Below are 17,710 nucleotides of genomic sequence, written 5' to 3' on the forward strand. Positions count from 1 at the left end.
TCCTCCAGACTGGAAGATGCAAGAGCTCAGAGCAGGGCAGGGGGCGTGGCCCAGCGTGGGCACTTCGGATCAACCCTGCTGGGGCTCTCCTGGCAGGGATGAGAAGTGCCCACCTGCCCAGCTCCCCACTTCCAGGTGTGTCCTCCAGGTCCCACCCAAGAGGACCGGCCTCGGGTTCCTCCTCCAGCTACGGACCCCCCTCGGCCTCCCTTCCAGGGACTTCCCCACCCTCGCGGGACCATCCTGGGTATTCGGGAGACTCGGGGCGCAGCTCCGCTCCCCGACCAACTGGGCAGAGAGGAGGACCCCAGACATCCAAGGCCCGAGAATGGGTGCAGTGAGGTGACCGCCCTCTCCCCCGGGAATTGTTTGGGCCCCAAGAGTCAGCCCCGGCAGGTCGCGCCTGCAGCCCGGTTGGGGCGCCGTCCTCCTGGCCCACCTTCCTCTCCGCTGTCGACCGGGGACGGACGGACGCGGCGGCGCCCACCCTGGCTCCCGTGCGGTTTCCCGGCGAAGCCCAAGGAGGTGGTGGAGCAGGAGAGAAGAGGGAGGAGCGCGCGGAGCAGGAGGGTAAGACGGAAGAACACTGAGCGGGCTTGAGGGAGTGGGAGCAGCCGGCTGGGGAGGAGGAGTAGAGCAGCGGGTGGGGGTGGGGGCTGGGGGACACAAGAGCCAAGAGCCGAGGAGCCCCCAAGAGAGACTGGAGGCGGAGCAGCCAAGGAACATTGAAGGGCTTGCAGCAAGCGGGGGAGAAGCCGGTGGAGAAGGGAATGGGGATGGGCGTGGCCACAAGCGGGGGCGGGCCCTGCGAAGCCCCCCCCTACCGGCCCGCCCAGAGGAATCAAGATGGCCGGGCGCGACGCGGGAACTGAGGGCCCTCCGGTAGTGGCTGCGGCAGCTATGGGGCTGTGACTCCACGAGCGGCGGTGACTCGAGTGACCCAGGCGGCGCGGGCGGCGGGCGCAGGGCCGGGCGGCAACGCCGCGCCAGACGTCGTGGATCGACACCCGCGATCGGTAAGGGGGGCGCGGGCTCCGACCAGGATTATGGCGCCCCATACCTTGGGCCCAGGGAGAGGATCAAGGACCCGGGAGGCCTCCGGGTGTGGGCGAAGATCGTGAGTCCTCCGCGCCCGGCGAGGATCCGGGCGCCCCCATCCCCGGACCCCTGGCCGAGGGTCGAGGCTCCCCCTCTCCCGGCCTCGAGCCCCAGGAGTGCGGGATCCCCGGCCTCCACCGCGGGGCGGACACTCTGACTTGGTTCCCTCACGTCACCCGCTGAACGAAGCCTGGGAGCTGCGCCCCTGGAGTTTCCTCTCCAGGCGCTGACGGATGGCCCTCTCTTCCTTTTTCCTGCGCAGTCTCGCCCATCCCTGTCGGGCCTCCGCGGCCCACCGCCCCCAGGCTGTGGCCCTACAGGCGCCCCCGACCTCGCGGTGGCCAGATGAGCTGTCATCTTGGAGCACAAACGTGCGCCCCAGCCTCGTGGTGTGGGTTTCTTGTCTGGCGGGCTGAACCTAGTTTCCATTCGAAGACTGTGCAAGATGGGACACTTCAGGGATTCCCGATTCTTTGGAGTAACCATCAAACTTGTGACGGTTACTCTTTAGCGCCTTAAAAATGGAGTTAAAATTCTGATTGAAAAAGCCTGTGTACTGCGGTCAGAATGGGCTATGATTAGACCCATATGCTTTTGGAATAATGGGAACACAGGAGTTGAATTTTAGGTTTCCTTTTTGTGCAAGATCCGAGTAGAGAATTAAATTGTCTTATTATTGATGTAAATAAATCCTACAGAGTGAAAAACGGATGCTTCTAAAAGCACCAGCAGATTACGATTAATTAAGTTCATGTAGTGACTTCTTGGTTAACTTTTTGTTCGATTGGTCTGTTGGTTTCAGTGGTTCAGCTGCTCTGGGGGAGAGGCATTTTTTTGTGGAGTTGGAATTCTGTTGAAACGAAGGGATTACAGTGATTATCTGATATCTTGTCCTATCTGGAGCAATTTCTTTCCACACTGGGCCTGAGTGCCAGAAAGGAAATACTGCAAGCTTCCCAGTGATTTTGAGACTTGAAAAGGCCCAGCGTGGTGACAGGCTCCTGCTTCCTCCTACCTGCACTGGAAAGGCAGCGCTGCATGGCACTTGCTTTTGAAAACAAACCTTTGGAGAGGGAAGCTGCTAAATTATTGTTTGAAGATTTCTCTGGGTTCAGATAGGGAAAAAGAAAGAAAGGCAAAAGGATCATGGTTCTCTAACATTCTCTTTGAACATGGCAAGCTTCTGGACCCAGAAACTTAGAGAGATTATAGCACAGTTTATTGGCTTAAAAAGATGCATAGTTATTTTGAAAATCAGGTGAGATCGTATTATAAATTTAACCAAAGTCTAGAGCCACAGCTGTCTGATCAAGCCTTGGATGGTTCTGGAGTTGGTAGAACTGCTTGGAATGTGGTGCCCTTTTATGCTGTATGTCTGTTAAAAATCGAAACAACTGGAAAATGAACCAATTAAAAAATACTGTTTTGCTTAGAAAAGGCAAAGACTCATTATATGAGGGTAATATAAAACAGTTGCGGTTACATTGGAGTGTGGATTCATGATGAAAAGTATAAATGTAAGAGTTTCCATTTTAGTGGTACAACCCAGGCCATAGTTGAGCAGACCCCACAGAAGACAGCTTGTAGAATCTTCCTTTCCATGTATTTCATACACATTTCCTATGTTCCTCTTTCCAGAAATCTGTGTTATTGAATGACATTTTATACATCACTTATGTTACAGGTTTTTAAAAAGCCCTGTTTCTAATGCTAAAATTGTCGGTGGAGTGAACAAAAGTGGACATTTTACATTTTTGTGTAAAGTAAAAACGTGTACACTTTTATGAGACACTGTTTTTATAGTTAGTGAAAATTCAGCAGGGGACAGCTTGCACTTCAGCTCCCATAATACCTTGCCCGAAATATGTATGGAATGCTCAGCGAGCCACAGACATTTAAGTGGAGTCTATGGAAGGGTGTAAATGCTGTAATAGTCATTCTTCTTCTTTCACAGCAGAGCCCTGCCGATTTTTATAGGTGACCAGTTATCCTTTAAAGTTGTAATTGATTTTTATGATTTTTATGATATGGAAAAAACCGTGTGTCAGAGCACAGCATTTTCTCCATGTGCATCTGACAGTTAAAACCCTTTTTGAGTTGCATTCGATTCACACGACTGGAAAACGGTATTGAAAAAATGAGGACTTTCGGGCTTCCCTGGTGGCGCAGTGGTTGAGAGTCCACCTGCCGATGCAGGGGACATGAGTTCGTGCCCAGGTCCGGGATGATCCCACATGCCGTGGAGTGGCTGGGCCCGTGAGCCATGGCTGCTGAGCCTGTTCTCCACAACGGGAGAGGCCAAAACAGTGATAGGCCTGTGTACCACAAAAGAAAAAAAAATGACTTTCCCCAAACAGCTTCCAAATGGAGAACTATCAGGAGAGGCAAAGAAATAGGTTTTTAAAGAAAATTAAATGATGGAGGAATAGATGAATGTAGTTGGTTAGGTGAAAATTGTTGCCGACTGAAAACATCATTTCCTATATAATTTATTAAACCTAATAGCATAAAATATGCTGCCGTAAGCAAGGTCACCGAGGGCCAAGGTTTGTAAACAAACTCTTCTAGGGTTTTATAGTAATTCCATTCAATGTTGTATTTAACAACATTGGGTCTTACCAGCTCAGGGTGTGTTGGTGAATTATTGTAGCTGTACTTTCTTTTTCAAATAACAAGAAAGAGGTTGCAAACGTGAGGAGACATCTTTACAGATGTGGCTACAGATGTGTAAAAAAAAAATCTCAATATTTTCAAAACAGAATTTCTTTAGTTGGAGTATGAACCCACCTTAGGTTTAAATTCACTATGTCTGCAGATCAGTACTGTGCATATAATTTTCGTGGTTAGTTTTCTGGGAATCATACCCAAAAACTTCGTTAAAAAATATAAAGTTGGGACTTCCCTGGAGGTCCAGTGATTAAGACTCCTCGCTCCCAATGTAGGGGGCCGGGTTTGATCCCTGGTCGGGGAACTAGGAATCCCACGTGCTGCATGGCGTGGCCAAATAAATAAGATTAAAAATAAAGTTAATTCACCATTTTTGTGACTGGTAGTTTCTGTGGGTGAGTCGTATGTGGTTTACATTAGTGACACGTATGTGTTCCACATATATCAACTCAGAGTTCAATGGCCACTTTATAAAAAGGTATTTACCATTTAGGTGGATAATATGGGAAGAACTTTTTTGCCTCTTTGGAAAAATTCAGTGCCATGGACATGTATATGTCTGCTTCTTGCAGGGTTGTATTGACATTAACCTGTAGGTGGACTGACCTTTTGAAACTTAGTGTTCTGTTTCCGATAGCTCAGTTGGGGTTGTACGTTACTGGAAATGCCAACCTCGAGCAGTTTGAGTGGTGGACCATGTCACATTTGAGATCAAAGCAGAGTATTAAATGATCAGGATGATGGTGGAAGGCCCAGATTATATCATGACAAAAGCTTTTAGGGATCCTTTTGTTCACGAGATGGGGTTTGACCTGTGCCACATAGAGAAATTCTGTGATATATTAAAAGTCTTTTGAACAGGCTGTTGCTTTAAGGAGAAAACAATCCATGGTTCTGGAATTTGCCAGGTTGGAGCCCCACATAACAGGGCCAGATGGCATCATTGCTACTTTCTTGGAACCTTTATTCAGTGTTAATTAATAGGAGGTTTACTATATTTACCCCGCAGAGTCTATTTTGGGATTATATAAACTTTCTGATAAGCAAATAATGATTTTTCCATTTTTCATTCTTTAAGATTATAGGTAGTCTCTGTATACATGGGGGAGTGTCTTGCTTTTCAGGCTATAAGGAGTGGGCTTCTGTAAGAATCTTCTTCCATTTAGATGATCAACAACCACTTCTTGGTTTGTTCTCCATCTAATATCTTTCTTTCTTTTCTTTTCTTTTTTTTTTTTTAAGAGGAGTGAATGGAAAAGTCATTCATTTCCAAAAATAGCTCCCGGATGTTTGGAAATCTCTAAGTTTCCTTTACTTCCCTTTTGCTCTGATTTTGGAAGTGGAAACTGTGTTTCACCTCTGGTAGGTTCTAGTGCATAAACCGTTGGGTCAAGTGACATGTTAAAGGTCACCGGTTGAGCCCGGTGAGCTGCTTCTAGCCTGCGTCCTTTTGCTGATTGGCTGCCTTTTCAGTAAATTCAGTAAAATTAATCTGATGGCATAAAAGCAGAGCTAAACTTTTCTGAGTTCAGTTATTCTCATTCAAATCCAGTAAAATGAAGTAATAGTTAAAGATTCTTGCCTTCCTGTGTGCTGGGATGGTGGATGGAGACCAAGTTTTTCTGGGAGATGGGAGACACATAAAAAGGAGACAGTGATGGTTGCCAGGCAACATTTTCATGTCGTGATGGCTTCAGAGAAAGGAGGAGGGCTCATTCGAGCCTGGGGGTTCTTTATCCTTGTCCATCATCTCCTAGGTCGAGCGTTTCTCGTGCTTTCTCAGTGCTGGGGCTGAGAAGGGGGAATGTGAGGAAAGTGCTGCGAAGAGGAAGTGCTGGGTGTGTTTGGAATAAGAGCGAACCGTTCAGTTTGACAGACCCCGAGTCTTCATGTACGGCAGGTCAGGCTCGGGCAAGACCACACGTGGCTTGAATCCTCCAGCTTTGTTCTTGGAAGAGCCAGGGCCACTTCCATCAAACCCCTCATCTTGTATCTGAGGGCTGTAGCCAAGGCGTGCGCCCCACCGGCTGTGGGAAGAACAGGGACTTGAGCTGAGTCTTCTGACCCTGATGCAGTGCTCTGTCACGTACGCCACCCCACTGCCCAGTCCCTACTCAGTTTAAGCATACCGCCTCTGTTCATTTGTTCATTCGATCACCCATTCATTCGTTCAGTAACTGTTGCACAGCCTCTCCATCTCAGGCACGCTTCCGGCAGGACTCCAGTGGTGACCACCAGCAGACAGGTCCCTGCCTCCAGGGCGCTCACACGTGCCCATGTCCTCTTCCCTGAGGCCTCACCATGCTGTTCCTGCCTCCTGTTCTCCCCGCTGGGATCCCTTGGGTCTTAGGACCACATGGAGTGCTTATCTTGTGCCAGGCACTCTAGGCACTTGGTGGATGCTCTCCCTGAAAGCCCATGAGGGGTGCATGAGTTGTAGGTGGACAGATGATAGAGCTGAGGCCAAGGGGGTTGACTTAGTAACCTCGCTTCCCAGAGCCAACGAGGAGGCACCTGTCTGACTCCAGAGCTGAGCCCAAATCCACTACCTAACCTAACCTTTCTTCCCTTGGCTAGGTAACCGTGTGCCCCTTGTACTGTGTTATACCCACTGGTTACTTTTATCTTATATTCACTGTTGTTTGATATTTAACAGACACCTCCACCCCGCCCCGATAGAATAATGGTCCTCCAAAGATGGCCACGTCCTAGTCTCCTAAACCTGTTAATAAGTTACCTTCCAACACAAATGGCATTTGTAGGGGGGATTAAGTTCAGAATCTTGAAATGAGGTGATCATCCTGGATTATCTGGGTGGGCTCAGTGTCATCAGAAGAATCCTTACAAGAGGGCAGCAGGAGGGTCAGAGTCAGAGAAGAAGATGTGACAGCAGAATCAGATGTTGGAGTCATGTGGCCACGAGCTGAGGAATGCAGGCAGTTTCTGGAAGCTGCGAGAGCCAAGGAGGTGTATTTTTCCAGAGTTTGCAGATGAAACACGGCCCTACTGACACCTTGATTTTGGCAGAATGAAACAGATTTTTGACTTCTGACCTTCAGAACTGTGAGGTAATAAATGTGTGTTGTTTTAGGCCACCTGGTTTGTGGCAGTTTGTTACAGCAGCAGTAGGAAACCGATTCGCCCCATGTGTTGTTTTCCCAGAGACAGTGGAAGCATGTGGTCAGCTTGGTGTCCGTTGATAACAGCCAGGCAGCTGGTATTTGTCGGGCGCTCAGGGGGACTGCGCCGGGCGTTTTATATCCGTTCTCTTGTTGCCTCCTTACGCACTCCTGGGAGAAAATAGATCTTTATTGGAGTATAATTACTTAACATTGTTGTGTTATCTTCTGCTGTATAACAAAGTGAATCAGCTATATGTGTGCATACAACCCCATATTCCCTCCCTCTTGCGTCTCCCTCCCACCCTTTCTACTCCACCCTTCTAGGTGGTAACAAAGCACCGAGCTGATCTCCCTGTGCTATGCGACTGCTTCCCACTAGCTATCTGTTTTGCATTTGGTAGTGTATATATAAGTCCATGCCTCTCTCTCACTTTGTCCCAGCTTACGCTTCCCCCTCTCCATGTCTTCAAGTCCATCCCCTACGTCTGCGTCTTTATTCCTGTCCTGCCCCTAGGTTCTTGAGAGCCTTTTTTTTTTAGATTCCATATATATGTGTTAGCATACGGGTATTTGTTTTTCTCTTTCTGACTTACTTTACTTTGTATGACAGACTCTAGGTCTATCCACCTCACTACAAGTAACTCAATTTCGTTTCTTTTTATGGCTGAGGAATATTTCACTGTATATATGTGCCACACCTGCTTTATCCATTCATCTGTCAATGGACACTTAGGTTGTTTCCGTGTCCTGGCTATTGTAAACAGAGCTGCAGTGAACATTGTGGTACATGCCTCTTTTTGAATTACGGTTTTCTCACGGTATATGCCCAGTGCTGGGATTGTTGGGTCGTATGGTTGTTCTATTTTTAGTTTTTTAAGGAACCTGCGTATTGTTCTCCATAGTGGTTGTATCAATTTACATTCCCGCCAACAGAGAACCTCAGACCCCAGGGAATATTCATTAGAGTGAGGTCTCATGGAGTTCCTCATCTCAGCACCAAGACAGCTTTACCCAATAGCCTACAAACTCCCGTGTTGGAAGCCTCAGGCCAAACAACCAGTAAGACAGGGACACAATCCCACTCGTTAAATTAAAAAAAAAAAAGAGAGACGGCAGAGAAATACGTCACAGATGAAGGAGCAGGGTAAAAACCTACAAGACCAAATAATTGAAGAGGAAAGAGGCAATCTACCCCAAAATGTAAGAGCAGACACTGTGGTGCTTTTTAAGAGCAGCTGTGGCAAACTAACACATGAAGAAAAAATGATTTGACCACTGTCATGGTCAAAACACTCAAGTACTTACGTAGAAATAAAATCCCTCAACGTATTAAAGTCCATGTATTGAAAATCCATAGCAAACCTCATATCAATATTTGCTTCACATATTATAGAGCTCTTACGTTTGGTTCAAATGTATTTATAATTGTTAAATTTTTCTGAGGAATTGACATTTTTATCAATAGACTTTTCATCAATATGTCAATATTAAATTGACATATATATCAATCTTTGCATTTTGTAATGGTCTTTGGCTTGTATAGTCTCCCTTCTCTTTTCTGGTTACAATTTCCACAGAATATTTTTTCCTTTACTTTCAAGCTATCTATGTCTTTAGATCAAAAATGGGTCTCCTGAACAATATGTTGTTGGTTTTTGTGTTATCCGTTCTGTCAGTGCATCTCTTTGGGGAGTTTAGTCTCTTTACATTTAAAGTAATTTCTTACAAGGACGCTTTCTGTTGCTGTGTTGTTACTTGTTTTCTCTATATTTTACAGGTTTTTTGGCCCATCATTTCCTCCATTTCCTCTTTCTTTTACATTTAGTTGATTTTTTTGTTGTTTGACATGTTTTGTATCCCTACTCATTTCCCTGTATGTATATCTGATAGGTTTTTTTTGTGTGTGTGGTTATCATGGGGATTACATGTCGGATCCTAAAGTTAGAACAACCTAATTTGAATTGATACCAACTTCACTTCAGTCGTGTACCAGAGCCACTGATAATAATCCTCAGAGTGAGAAATCAACAAGATGGCAGACGAGGAAACTCTAGGCTCTCTTCCCCCATGGAAATATCACATATATAATATATAGATCAAAATAGTTTATAAGAACTTTAAAAATGAGTTAAAAACCAAGTACATGTCTAATCAAGAAAAGCTGCATTCAAAACAGAAGGAAATTTCATGCCATTTTGTTCACCTTTATCCCAGACCCTTTCCAATGTAGCACAGCGTGTTTGGGAAGAAAATTGCCAATTCTCATTTCTTCTCTCAGGCAAAGGTAATGAGTGGAACCTGCTTACAGTGTTCTGCCTTACCTGGGGACTACCCTAAGGGCTGGTTCTTGTCTTGCCAGACTCACACCGCTAATGGTATAGTTTGGATATCAGCTTTGAGGCCACATATATCAGGGCTGGTGCCACAGTATGTTAGAGCTGCAGGAGGTCTGCAGTCCTGCTGTCAGCCAGGAATAAGAGGTTATAGGCAGATGAATATAACAGAAAATACGGTCCAGAAAAGAACCAGGGTGAGAATTTAGTTATATTAAGATGTTTAAAGGCAGCTGTATATACTGGTAACAGGAATCAAAGCAAGCCCAGTCCTAGGAAAGAAACGTCCACAGACAACTTTTCTAATTGCCTGTGTCCTCCACGCTTCTTCTTTTCATCTTACTTGGTTTCTTTAAATGTGTCCAGGAATTTCTGTCTTGCTGCTTTCAGTGTTACATCACTATCTTTGTTCAGTTTGATAATAATGTGTCTTGTTGTGGGTCACCCTGAGTTTATCCTACTTGCAGTTGTTAAGTTTCTTGTATTTATATATCTCTTTCATCAAATGTAGAAAGTTTTCCTATATCTTCAAAAAAACCTTTCTACTACTTTCTCTTTTCTCCTTATAAGGATCCGATAATGGTCCACTGACACAGTGTCCTATAGATCCTTTGGGCCGTGATCACTTTCTTTCAGTCCTTTTTCTTTCTTTGCTGGAATCCTTCTTTTCAATTGTCCTGTCTTCCAGTTTGCCTCTTGTTTTTATATCTAGTTAAATATGTCATTTTACCTCTTTAGTGAATTTCTTCATTCACTTATTTTATTTTTTTCACCTCCAGCTTTGCTTTTTTAAAAAGTAATTTATATCTTTTACTCATTATCATCATTATTATTTTATTCATATATTGTTTCCTGATTTCCTTATTTTTTGTCCATGTTTTTTTCCTTTTGCTCTTTGGACATATCTAATAAAATTATTTGAACTTGTAGATTTGTTGTCTGTGCTTGCTTTGAGATGATTTCTGTTGATTTATTTGCTTCCTTTGAATGGAACCATCTTTCCATGTTTCTTTCTATGCCTTGTGATTTTTTTTGGTTGTTGCTGAAAACTGTACATTTGAAAAAACAGGCACTTTCCCCAGATTTTGCAGACTGTGAGCCTCTATGTCACCTTGAAGTGAAAGCTTATGACCTCCCCAGTTTTTTCCTTCAGCGTGTGTTGAGTCTTTCCTTTAGCGTGTGTTGACTGACCCTGCTTTCTGCTTTCTCAATTCCCCTATATAATTAGCTCAATTTTTGAAGGCTCAATTTTCCAGGTTGTGTGTACGCAGTTTATTGTAGGGCTTTTTGTGGTCTATTGTATGTTTATACCAGTAGGTCAGCCCAGCAGCAGCTTTCAGGAGTACGCCTGCTGCTTCTGATCCTTTTCTATGACTAAGATGGGCCATGCTGCTTCTTCAGCACCTGAGATTCAAGTGAGGCAAAACTAGTCCAAACCTTTAGCTCCCTAACATGTAAAAATGTTACAAGTAAGGTCTACCCTACTTTTTCTAGTTTAAGGGAGGGAATTGGGAACTAGACTGCTGTCTCCTCTAAGTTAAAAGACCATGGTCAAGGGGTAGTAAGAAATAAAATGCTGTAAAATTTCCTACCATTTGAATATTTTTTCACTATGAGTATTTTATCATTTTTCTTCATTCATTTGCTTAGTAAAGACTGCGATTGTTTGCAGAGCTCCTGTGGGTGTGTTTCAGCCGTGTATGGTTTTGTTTTGTTTTGAGGTATAGTTGAGTGTTTTTTGATGTTTCCATGAAGAAACAAGGACTTAGAGCTTCCTAGTTCACCATTTTCGCAAAATCACCCTGTTTTAAGAAAGCATTTTAACAGAGAGGCTAACGAAGAAATAGTATCATGAGGGTTTAGAGTTTTAGGAATGGTGGTCATTTTAAGGCATCTCTGAGAAGGTGAATTTTGAGTAGAGACCTTAAGGAAGGAAGTGCAGGAGCTGGGGAAGAGCATGAGGCACTGAGGCACTGAGGTGGAAGGCCTAATATGGTCAGAGAATAGCAAGGAGCATGGGCTGGGGCGATGAGCAGAAGCAGTTGTCACAGCTGAGAGCAGAGTTAGGGAAGGGGCCAAATTATGTAGGGTCCACTCAGGACTCTTGTTCTTTTTCTGAAAGGGGTAGGAAATTGAGGAGTAGTTTTGAGCCCAGGGGTGACGTGATTGTACCTCAGTTTTACTGGGATCTCCATAATTGCACTAAGAATTGACTCAAGGGGAGGGTAGGCATGGAATCAGGCAGGGCAATGAGAAGTGTATACAGCACTAATGTGCTGAGTAGGAGATGATGGTGACTTGGATGAAGGGTTGGTGACAAGGGGTCAAAAAACGGCTAATTTTTTCTCTCTTCACTTTATTGAGATACAATTGACATAAACACTGCGTAGGTTTGAAGTATACATCATAATGGCTGGGCTTACATACATGTTAGAATGATACCAGAGTAAGTTTAGTGACCATCCATCATCTCACATAGATACAAAATTACAGAAATAGAAAAAAATATTTTTCCTGTAATGAAAACTCTTAGAATTTACTCTCTTGACCACTTTCATACATAACATACAGCAGTGTGCGTTCTATTTATCATGCTGTACATACATGCTTAGTAGTTGTTTATCTTGTAACTGGAATTTTGTACCTTTTGATTGCCTTCATTGAATTCCCCCTTCCCCAATCCCCACCTCTGGTAACCACAGATCTTGTTTGTTTTCAGTGAGCTTGTTGGTTTTTGAAATATAACTGACCTACAACACTGGGTTGGTCCCTGTTATACAACATACTTCTGTACATGTCAGAGTGATCTCCACAGTAAGTCGAGTTAACATCTGTCACGACACAAAGATAGTGCGCAGGTATTGGCTCCATTCCCCACCCTGTATATTCATACCTATGATTCATGTGTTTTGTGATTGTAAGTTTGTACCTCTTAATCTCCCTCACCTATTTCTTTCCTCCCATCACCTGTCTCCCCTCTGACAATCCCCTGTTTGTTCTCTGGATTTATGACTCTGCTGCTGTTTTGTTAGGTTTGTTCAGTTATGTTGTGTTTTTAGATTCCACATATAGGTGAATCCGTACAGCATTTGTCTCTCTCTGTGTGACTTATTTCACTAAGCCTAATATGCTCTAGGTTCATGCATGTGCAAAATACGTGTAATTCTGAAAATTGTGCCAACGCAGTTTCTCTTGTTCTAGATAATGGAGTGTGAGAGAAAGACAGGAGTCCAGGATGACACTAAGAGTTTTTTGCGTGAACAAATGAAAAACTTTTGGTAGAGTACAGAAATTCACGTTTAGACTTATTAAATGTGAAATGCCAGTTAGAGCTCCAGTGGAAATGGCACGGTTGTTTGGTGACTCCACTAATTTAATGCTTGTGTTCTAGAAAGAGTCATGGTAAACAATAAATTACTATCTAGGTGGATAAGGAAACCAACACAGAAGATCTCTTCCCGGAAGAGGTGGCGGGTCTGCCGAAGGAGAGGCCCGGCCGCAGGGCCCGTGGCTCACCCTTCATGTGGAGCAGCACCGTTGTCCATTCCCAGACTTTTTTGCCCGGAGCACGAAGCCAGTACGTTTGCAGAGTAAGTCGGGAGTCCTTTGCCACCTGCCTGGAAGGATTCTTCACTGGTCGCGGGCGGGGCTGGGCAGCAGAGGGTTGGAGCTCCCGGCAGATCCTCACCTGCACGCAGGATTGAGAACTCTGAGACAGGTGGAGGGGGAGACCCCACCTGCTGTGGTCCTTGGAGACAGGACAGCAGGTTGGAGGTTGGCCGGCTGTGGCCGCGTGACAGTGACGGCACGGACTAGCAGAGACGAGGCGCTGTTGAGGCTAAGTGCTCACGACGCGGCAGACTGGGGCGCCGTATGGCTCGAGCAGAGCTTTGACCCTCCCGCTCCTCTGATGGGGCTCGTTGGAGAAAGCATCTTCCCTTTAAAGGGCTCCCAAGGAGCCGCTGCATTAGGGCAAAGCCAGAGTTTGATCATATGAGAGAGGCAGACACTCAGGCCTACGTGGAAGACACTGAGGGGTCCCCAGGCCCACCCTCAGGCTCAGAAATTGGCTAGGATTCATGGAACTCAGAAAAGCCGTCATATCCACGATGATGGTGCACCGCAGGGAAGGGATGCAGACTGACGCACAGAGGGAAGAGGCGTTGGGCAGCGCTCCGGAGAGACCTGGCGGAGCTTCCAGCCCTTCTCCCGCAGAGGAGTTGTGCGGCAGCTCTCACCTCTCAGAGCAGTGGCAGCGTGCCCGGAGCACAGCCGACCAGGGACGCTCACCCGAGGCTTGGTGCCCAGGGGTTTTGTAGGGGTGGTCACGGGGCACAGCTGTTGGCCGGCGTGGCTGACCTTCGTCTGCAGCCCCTCCAGGGTCAAGCTGGTGGCCCAGGGCCCCCCTCACATTGTCAGCAGAGACTGTGCGGCCGGGCCAAGGCCCCCAGGTAAACAGAGACACTTAGAACGTTCTAGGGACTTACAGGTCACTGCCCAGGAGCTGAGCAGGGAGCCCACCTTTCTTGGGCAGGGAGTCCTTTACTCACAGGAGGGAGCAACAGGGGCTGGGGCCCGGGTGGCCACGTTTGCGAGGCCTGCAGCTCCTCTCCCCACGCAGTGAGGTGTCCCGGTCACGCTGCCCCGGGCAGCCCAGGGTCAGGCGGGGCACTCCCGCCCCATCAGGCTGCAGCCCTGTGGGGCCTGGTGCTTCATCACGCGGCTGGAGGTGCCTGATCGAAGGCCATCCTTCCTTATCCTAGACTCTGGCCGAACCCCTGTGGAGCAGCCTCCCATCTGCTTGCTGAGGAGGACAGGGCGGTGAAGGAGGAAGCCCTTCACCTCCCCAGAGACAGGCCTCCAGCCCCTGCACTGTGCTTTGCGCCCTGCAAAAAGGCACATGCACTGACCGGCGATGCTTCTAGAGGCCTGTGTTTTTATATGTTTGTGATGACTGGGATGCACGTAAGTGCAGTGCTGCAACATTTCCTGCTATCTGGGGTTCATTGGCATGGAAAGTAAGGCCGTGAAGGCCAGGACTTTGCTTTCACACAGATACACGTTGATCCTGAAATGAATACCTGCCACCAAATGAAATACGTAACGTCTTGGCTCCTGTGAAGTCGGCATTATTTATTTTTCTTTTTAAAGACAGGCCTTTTCCCCTGACGGGCAGGGTGGGTGTTAGTGGTGTGGGCTTGTCCTCCTGCCAGGAACAAGGCTCTTATCTGGAACGCCACTCTTCCCAGCTCTTGCCAAAGCTAGAAACACAGCAGATGAGAATGACTGATAAAAAGTGAAAGGCGCTGAGGAGAGTGCGGGTTTTCATGAGCGTCACACCGTACCGAGTGGCAGTTGGCATTGACAGGACCGAAATTGTGTGGCTCGATTAGCCTGGAAAACCTCAGCTGGTTCGGTTGATGGACCTGAAGCAGGGGTGGGGCTGGGGGTTGGTCTGCTTATTTGGTTTGTCTTTGTTTGGCCTGAAACTCTTGTGTGGGGTTTTCTTGTAGGCGAAACCCAAAGTCTTGGTAAAAGCTCTAAACGTCATAACTGTTTGAGTACCTGCACGAGAAACAAAATAATCCAGTTCAGAGTACACAGAGAATGAATGTTGAATTCTTGAGGAAGTGTTTCTGAACCTCCGTCTTTTTGGTGTAGCTTTATCGTAGTGACAGCGACAGTTCAATGCTGGCCCGCAAGTCCCCCCTTGTCCGAAACACTTTGGAAAGACGAACCCTTCGCTATAAGCAGGTATGTGCCACGTAGACTAATCTGCCGTCTGTATGTACGCTGGGAGTTATTTCTACAAACCTGAAGGGGTAATATTTTAGGTAAGATTAATTGAAAGGTAATATGTTTACTTCCTTGTTTACTTAGATATAATTTTTAAAAGTGTATATAATGTCAATATGTTACCCATATTTGTTAATTTCCTAAGATAATGTCATAATCTAAGGTAATACATGGTCTTTACATTTTAAAATATAATAAATTAATAAACAGCCATTCTGTATAAGAGATTCTTCTTTCTTTTTTGACAAGGGAGTATATACAGTTTAGAAAATTTGGGTCTTTCAACGTGGCGCCTTCTCCTACATAGGACTGTTCTACAGTTTCCCTTTATATACACCGGATTCTTTCTCCACATCACGCCAGTTTACACAGTTTTGCTCCTTTTAATTTGTAAGGTAGTAGTTCCCTGACTTTCCTGGGCAAGAATTCTTTGAAAGAAAAAGAAATTCCCAGATCTCCTTGTGGTGGGTGTATTTAGAGTAGCCGCTGACTGAGAATGATAAGAAAATACATAACTCAGCAACAAAAGTATTTCTTAGCAGCCATGCTGTTGGCATTTTGGCCTGGGTCTGTCTTTGTTGGGGGCTGTCCTGTGCACTGTGGGCCATTGAGCTGCATCCCTGGCCTTGACCCACAAGTTGCCAGTATCACTCCCTCCCCCAGTTGTGACCACCAAAAATGTCCCCTGAGTGCCCAGGTCACCACTGGTTGGGAACCAGTGAGCTCTGCTACGAATTCAGCGGAGCTTTTAAATGAGTTTGTGTTCATTAAGTCACTTAGATTTGCATTTAACTTCTGTATATGTGCAAAATAGTGTTATGGGTGTGTAAAACGCATATTCAGTCCTCCCAGCAACGCTGATAGGCTCGTGGATTTGTGATTTTGTTGCACTAACTGCCTTCCCCAGTGTTGTTAGCCATGGCGTGGGAAGTACTGCTCTCAGCTCCGTGTACAAAATTCTGTTCTCATCTTAGAGCTTTCTTGAAAACAAGAGACTTGCTTACTTCAGGCGTGTATGGGGAGGAGCATTTTTTGTTGTTGTTGTTGATGTTTGGCCTTGCTGCACAGCTTGCAGTTGTAGTTCTCCGACCAGGGATTGAACTTGCACCCCAGCATTGGAAGCAGGAGTCCTAACCATTGGACTACCAGGGAATTCCCTGGGGAGGACCGTTTTTGACAGCTTGTGTGTGTTTAAGAGAAAGCCCTCAGTGTGGTTTATAATGTGCTTTTTTCCCGTTATACAGTAGGCCATTAAGATTTTGCCATGTCGGTATATTTTTCATCTTTTTACAATAGCTGCATTTTCTGCGAGCCTTATAATGTATTTGATCACTTTTCTCTTGTCAGGTATTTAGGATTTTTTCTGTCATAAACCTTTTGCACATCATCAGCTGTGCCTTTCAGATGCAAGTCAAATGAAATTTCAGAACCAAAGAAAAGACAACATTTTGTGGCTCTTGCTTATATTGTCAAGTAGCCCTTGAGAAAGATGACGCCCTCCTGCCCTGTGTGAGAGGGTCTGTTTCTCTGCACTTTAGCCAAAGCCTAGGTCGTCATTACAGCGGACAGCTTGCTGTCACTGGCTCGTTACCCGGAGTGGAGGTTTGAACCCGTGTGGCCCACATCCGTGTTGTGTTGGCGTCGGGCCACGCTGCGGGTGTCTCTCTCCAGTGGGGTCGGTCACTCGGGGAAGAAGCTGCAGGCAGGGCGCGGGCGGGGTTGGCGCGCTCACGGCCGCGGTCTCGAAGCCCTCCAGGTCCTCCCTAGCGGCGCGCACGTCCCTGGACCTGGAGCTGGACCTCTAGGCATCGCGGACGCGGCAGCGGCAGCTGACCGAGGAGCTGTGCGACCTGCGCGAGCTGTGCCAGTGCCTGGAGGACGCCCAGTTCCGTGGCCACGCCGAGCCCCCGGCCTGGATGCTGCGCGACGAGCGCTTCCGGAGCCTGCTGCGGGAGGCCGAGAGTCAGGTGAGGCCCCGGCCTGCCACCGGGGGGAGGGGGCAGGCGGCCGGGCCTTTCTCGCCTCCTGGTGCCTGGAGCTGGCAGGGGCTTCCATCGCTCTTCCTTAAAACTGGAAGCAAACCGGTCTGGTTCACCCCGCGTTGCTGTTCCAGACGAGACAGACCAAACTTGACTTCTTCAAGAACAGGCAGGTGAGAAGACGCTGAAGACGGCCTCCAAAGGGGTGAGCCAGCTGCGCGGGCAGAAGAACCTCATAGAGCCCATCCAGCTGGGTGCAGGCGTTCAGGTGGGGAGAAGCCCAGGCCTCACTCTCCCGCTTGATTTTTACTGTCCTACCTTTGTCATTATAAAGAGTAAAGTAAGTATTGAGAAAGACCCACAAGGAAGTCGAGAACAAAGCTGGAATCCCCACTGCTGTTAGCATTGTGCGATTTTTCTCCTGATTTATTTTCTGTGGAGCTTTAATTAAGGCCAGTTATGATCATTTTTGTTTAATTTTGCATTCAGCTTATTAAGAATTAACATACCACATGTTACTACCTAACCTGTTATTCTTTTCATGACTAATTTCATCTAATAAACACCACTTACCGGCTCTTGTAACATCTTTTATGTTTATGATCATAAATAACAGCAATTTACATATGTACAGTATGTGTTATCTTTGCTTTTTAAAATTTAGAGTGAAGCATACTCTATATTCAGGAAAATGTTCTTTTCTTACGAATATACT

At 46.4% G+C, this 17,710-nt stretch overlaps 1 pseudogene; it reads left to right on the forward strand.

Moving 5' to 3' along the window:
* Nucleotides 1–1,331: 1,331 nt before the first annotated feature.
* LOC112415222 (protein WWC3-like) lies at nucleotides 1,332–17,493 on the forward strand (annotated as a pseudogene).
* The last annotated feature ends 217 nt before the right edge of the window (nucleotides 17,494–17,710 follow it).

The sequence above is a fragment of the Neophocaena asiaeorientalis genome, unplaced genomic scaffold (assembly GCF_003031525.2).
Source record: "Neophocaena asiaeorientalis asiaeorientalis breed wild unplaced genomic scaffold, Neophocaena_asiaeorientalis_V1.1 scaffold988, whole genome shotgun sequence".
Classification (NCBI taxonomy): Eukaryota; Metazoa; Chordata; class Mammalia; order Artiodactyla; family Phocoenidae; genus Neophocaena; species Neophocaena asiaeorientalis.